We start from the raw sequence: 5,653 nt of genomic DNA, 5'->3' as shown, positions 1-5,653 counted from the left end.
TAAGGCATCAATATGCATAGAATTAAATTAATGGTGGTGGGTTTATCTCCCTATCCCAGACGCATCCCTAAAAGACACAGTATAATGTATGACCTGACCTTCAAATGCCAGGAGAGTGTTGGGCAATAAACTGCCAATATTTGTGGCTTAATGGCGTCGGATGACTTTTACTGTAATTGGAATGGCAGCGAAACAGCTGGGCTGTTTAAAGACAGTGCAAGGCTGAGGTCTCAGACAATCACTAACTCAAAATGGTCACAGGGAGTGTGTTTAACCCTGGAGGGTGTCTCTGTGATAGCTGTACGGATTAAACTGTAGGTAAACAGAGAAGAAGACATTTAAATTACCTTTAATTAAAAGTTATGGGGTGCAGGATCAAATCTTGCATCCAGATGGAAATTATTCACTGGCTAAAAGGAGAAAAATTACCCTTTGTCATTCCCCACAATAATACACTTTGTACTTTCTGAATTATGCTCCCAACGTATCATTTTTCAAGTATGAAGCAAAAATAAACTCAGCTACAGTACATGGTGTGGTTAATCAGAACTGCTCACATGTTGGACTTCGTTATTTCTGACTGGGAAACCCACTTACTGGTTTTGATGGAATGAGGTTCTTGTCTGCAACATCTGCCTTGTTCTACTTGCTTTACAATTTCACTGTTTATTATTTCTGGAAGAATCTTGTTTGGTGTTAACATCTTTGGGTGTATTTATTGCACATGGTGGTGGCGTCCATACTGTAAAATGATGGATCACTGGAGCTGAAAGCTGATTACAAGCTTGATTTACTGCAGGGCAGCACTTAAATCATTCAACTCAGCCTGGTGTGGGATTGCAACATTTTTCATGTTTAGACAACTGTTGTTGGCGCATACTTTCCTCAGAACAAAATGCTCAGTGTGCCTTATATACGCATAGCTTTCTAATTTGATTTGGATTGTATTATGTTTTGCTGTTATTGTCTGCATTAGGTGAGAAAGCCTACAGGTGTCCACTCTCCAGCGACTACGCCGCTGCACAGACTGCCCCCCTCGGCTTCCATCTGGACCGCTACCACTACCCCCACTGGCAGAACAACAGGGACCTTTCGCCCCCACTGCAGCCCAGCAGCAGTAGCAGCTCCAGCCCCAACCCCAAGCTCAGACCAAGATCCAGGGAAGACTGGAGCCCAGCTGCGGGCCAGTACCTCGGTCTGGAGGGCCACAGTGAAAATGCCTTGCTCCTCAACAAGCAGTCCGACCTCCCCGACAAAGACGCGGGTGTCGGCGGCCCTTCATCTGGTCAAACCAGGAAGTCCCAATATGAGCCTTTGGATTTGTCTGTCAGGCCCGAGTCTGTCCCGTCTCATTCAGCCCCGTCCCCTGCTGCACTGGTGCAGATGTCTGCCGTTTTTAGTAATGGACTGTCTTCCTCCATTACCCGCCGGCTACAAAGTTACTCTAATGCACCAGCTGAACTCTGTGTGAAACCCGCATATCAGTGTGACCTTTTGGAGCAGGGAACAAAAGAAGAGATGAACACACAGAATGCAGGCTCTACGGGTCACAACGGTGAAGGTGAATTTGAGCAATCTGAACACGGGAGGGAGGACGAGAGCGACGACGTTGCCAAGTGGAAGATGCCGAAAAACAGCGAGGCGAAGGAGCTGGGCCAGGCCGGCGCTGATTTTGAGGGTCCTGGCGAGCAGAAGCAAGACAAGCTGGGACAGTGGGGTAGAGCTGTGGCTGAAACCCCCATCCCCTCCCTGGAGTGCTTGACTCCGGGACAGGCCGATCCACTCCAGCACCAGGGTGGCCTGCTGTCCTTCCTCAGAGCCCAGGGGAACCTGACCAGCACCCCTGCGCACACAGTCAGTCTGAATGGTGTGGCGAACCTGGACACAGATGTTGCATCAGGTGAGCTCAAGCTTATACATCATATTTCCTGAAAACAGCTGTCATTATTATCAAGACGTAGGCAGCAGCGTATGCAGATTTGAAGGTATACATTGCCACCTAGTGGACAGAAACCGGTTGCTCCTCATCTCGTTATCTACTGACAGATGCTTTGCACCACACTATCTGCATGTGATAGACTGCCCCAAATGAGAATATTACAATTGCTTGATTCTATATATAGCGACTGAGAAACTTTAGGTTTTGCATCAGCTCGTGACATTGTCAGCCACAGGGATCCTGCTATAGAAAGCCCCTCCAAAAAAAAAAAGAAAAAGTTTTGGCAGTATCACAGCCCAACATCACCTGACAGCGGAAGTGTGAAGAGTGTGAGTGTGTGACTGAATCATGGCAATTATGAACAACACGCTTCATTTATACTTATAGCACTTGAGTTGTTTTTTTCTTCTCCTTCTCCTTCTCCTTCTCCTTCTTCTTGCCAGATCTTATCTCCGATCTCAAATAAGGGCTAAAGAAGACACAGGTGTGTGGCACTGATTACCCCTACACTTTAAAGGATGATATAATCTCCTTGTGTGATAGGTTACAAATCGCCAAGCCAATGGAGCCCACTGATGGAGAGGCTTAAGCTCTTGTGCTGGTGTGATATGCTTGCTGAGTGCAGATTTAATAATGCTGTCTCTCAGGAGAGGGAATCCAACAGCTGGGGTCTTTGATATGCATGTATTATGAGTGCAACATGATACACCTTCCCTCTGATCCCCCTCTTATTCAGAAACTCAATATGCTCATGTGAAAGACAGGAAAGTGCCTGTCAACTCCATTAGGGATTAACATCTGTTCCCTTTCTTTATGATTCTAACAGCAAGATGTAGTTTTCTATTTGATTGTACAGATGGTTATTATAATATGCCGAAGAGCACCCCCTCCCCTTCTCCTCCTGTCACAGCCATCACACTGTTCATGTTTTTGTTCTTCTTTTTTTTTTTTGCTTTTGCTTTGTATAATGACAATTGAATTAAAAAGTATATATGTATGTGAAAGTGAGTGTTCGGCGGCGTACAGCTGCCTCGGCCCTGAAACAACATTTTTTCCTGTCATATTAAAATTCTAAACTATGTTTTTCCAAAATCCAATCAATGCATGGAGTTATTTGGAGCGTCCCTCGCTGTTCGATTGTTGCAAGGTAGATCCTCCTCTGCGCTCTTTCCCTCTCTGGAAGCAGATGACACGCCTGCGCCATAAACTCCTGTCAGTCATAGCCGACACCGAGACGAGCAACTGACATTGAGAGTGCACCGAGTGTCCTCTAAAGCCCAACCAAGCAGGTGGCCCCGCAGCCTGTCCTGTCTGCAGTGCTGACCAGGTGGCTTTGTCATGGGGCTGTCTCCTGTTGCCCCCATCCTCTCCATACTGTATGGCACGTCGAGTGGCATGGTGACATATTGCCGGGCAGTTTGGACATGGAGTGATGTGTTTGTGATGACAGTTCAGGTCGGCTCCAATGTGCCAGCAGTGGTAATTGGCCAGATGGTGACCTCTGGTTGAACCTGTCTGCATGCTCATTAGTCTCACTGAGCCCTCCCTTGTGTTTTAAACACTTTCTCGCACCCTGCGCTGCTCAGCTTGAACCGCTAGATGGCGCCATTCACCCTTTAACAGTTGAGCTGCAGCAAGCTTCAAAACATCTTTCCAACAGGAAGTGTTGTGACATGCATTCATATTTCACAGACACAATTAGGACGACTATTTTTGAGAATCACTTCAAATGGTGGATACCTTGAGGTTTAGCATGTGGCGGCGCTTTAAAAGGAGTTGACCAGTTAACCAAATCATCTGTCTCTTTTTGGTGACATCAGATCAGGCCTCTCAGACGCATGAGAACAAGTGAATATGAGAAGATCGATAAAGAAAGGATTAAGAATGAAAGAACACGGAGGACAGAGAGAAAGAAAAGGCCCTGATTTGAAAGGTTGAAAGGGGTGAGTCATTATCTCATTGTCTGACCTCTGTATACCCTCCGTGGAGAGGGTGACAGAGAGCTGGAGAAAAAGGAGAGAGAAAAGGAGCGAGAAAGATCACCATAGATGGAGATAGATGGAGCGACAGCGAGGTGAAAGAGGAGCGGTAGTGCGGCTGTCTCCATGAGCAGATGTCGTTTGAGGGCAGCGAGAGGGCAGCGCGGCCTGCCTTTGTGCCGCGCTTCTCCCCATAGAGATAATGAAGGGTGGAGCTCTGGGAAGGATGTGCAGTCATCACTCACTGTCTGTGTGCCATCAGAGCTCAGGCCTGTGTCATCCGTCACCATTCAGCTCCTCTGGCCCCCGTCGGCCCCGCCACTGTCATCATGGTCATTATCTCAGCCTCTGACACACAACGCGCTCTCACCGCACACACACAGACAGACACATGAATGCATGCATGCAGGTGCAAACATATACATGTGTACGAACTCACACAGATGTGCATGTCGGCAGAAAAGTGTGTCCTGTGATACTACTCAATGTGCAATAATCTTTTAATAATCTTAAATTTCAAGCCAAAATATACTTTTTTTTCCCACCATAGACGTTCATGTCTAAACACATGCCATACAAGATTGTTGCACAACTAAAACTAAGATTTAAATCAGTCTAACTGAAACACAATTTTAACCAATTCCGAGTTAACAGAGAAGATTGATTCCACTATTTGTCCTTTATAATACAACACTACATCCAGGGGACAGTTAGCTTAGCTTAGCATTAAGACCGGAAAGACAGGGGAAATCCGCTAGCCCGGCTCTGTGCAAATAACACTGCCACAACTCACTAACTTAACATGTTAAGACCTGTCCGTTAAACACACAAAAGTCAAAAGTGTAACAATAACAACAGCAGTGGCACCACTCAGCGGAGCGACGCGATGAATTTGCAAATCAAAATATGAGTGGGAAATCTCTGCAGATTACACAAACTGTTCATTGTGCCTCCGTCACAGTTTACAGAATAAGTAATCTTTGACCTAGCACGTTTGCACGGTTTTTACGTTCAGTGATTTTTAGGTGCGATGCTGCTTTTGTTTAAATGTACGTTTAAAAGAAAGCAGATTTAGAAAATCTGGTCACGGTTTCTCATCCCGCCGGACTGTTATTTTGCAACGTTGCCAAACCGGGGACTAAAACCATGAGAATAAGACTCGAGTTTTAATAAACCGGAATTACCCTTTATTTTCCAATGTCAGCGTGAGACAGAGTCAAAGTCAGTAATCACTCATTCTGTTTTTTTTTTATTATTGGCAGATCTCCACTCTTCCTCTCAACACCACACAATCCTAGCCTTCTCATTTCCTGTTGAGTCTCTTTGTGTACGTGCGCACGCATTGGAGTACACGTGTACTTGTGTGCGTGTGTGTGTGTGTGTGTGGATGTGTGGCTTGAGCAGCCTGTGAATGGAGGATCATGTGGTGAAGAGATGGATGGCTCAGAGCCCACTGCTGTCTCCTCTAATTGTAAAATATTAGTTACATTAGACTCTGGCCTGTGATTAATGGAACTTATTTGGAGGTTGCCCTCTCTTGGACCTCCCCTCTCCTCTGGTGGGAGGAAAGAAAGAACAGTATATCCAGGAAGACGAGGGGGGACAGAGAGAAAAAAAAAAGGCAGACAAGCAGGGCAACAAGCGACTAATGTAGACGCAAGACCTTTGGGCTTTTTATTAACTGACTTATTGAAAGTATAACAGGCTGCAGAATCGTCCCCTCTGTCTGGATGCA

The sequence above is a fragment of the Chelon labrosus genome (assembly GCF_963514085.1).
Source record: "Chelon labrosus genome assembly, chromosome: 11".
Classification (NCBI taxonomy): Eukaryota; Metazoa; Chordata; class Actinopteri; order Mugiliformes; family Mugilidae; genus Chelon; species Chelon labrosus.
This window is presented reverse-complemented; position numbering follows the sequence as displayed.